Below are 398 nucleotides of genomic sequence, written 5' to 3'. Positions count from 1 at the left end.
TATTTTGTTTCTTCAGTAGAACCCAAACGAAGATTTTTAAATCAAACCGTTGCAGTCTGTCAGTCATATAATATAAGTGAATGGGAATCACAGCTTTGAGAGTCAAAAAACATACACAAACAAAACCAAATTAAACCCTGCGGCTCGTGACAATACATTGATGTGTAAAGACACAAAACGATCGGTTTGTGCAAGAAGTATTTATATATTTATATTGTTTTTTACCTCTGATTTTCACCAAACTGTCTGTCCTGAGCGCGTCCTCCTGAGCGTGTTCCGGCCTGACGGCGCCTGACCTGTCGTCGTTGTCGTTGTCGTCTTCTTCTTCTTGCTTTACGGCAGATCGCAGACTTATAAGCATTACCGCCACCTATCTCTCAAATGGACCATTGACACTC

Source organism: Sinocyclocheilus grahami, unplaced genomic scaffold, assembly GCF_001515645.1.
Source record: "Sinocyclocheilus grahami isolate Dianchi unplaced genomic scaffold, SAMN03320097.WGS_v1.1 scaffold1055.1, whole genome shotgun sequence".
In the NCBI taxonomy this organism is placed as follows: Eukaryota; Metazoa; Chordata; class Actinopteri; order Cypriniformes; family Cyprinidae; genus Sinocyclocheilus; species Sinocyclocheilus grahami.
The sequence above is the reverse complement of the archived record's forward strand: the minus strand, read 5'-3'. Positions refer to the sequence as shown.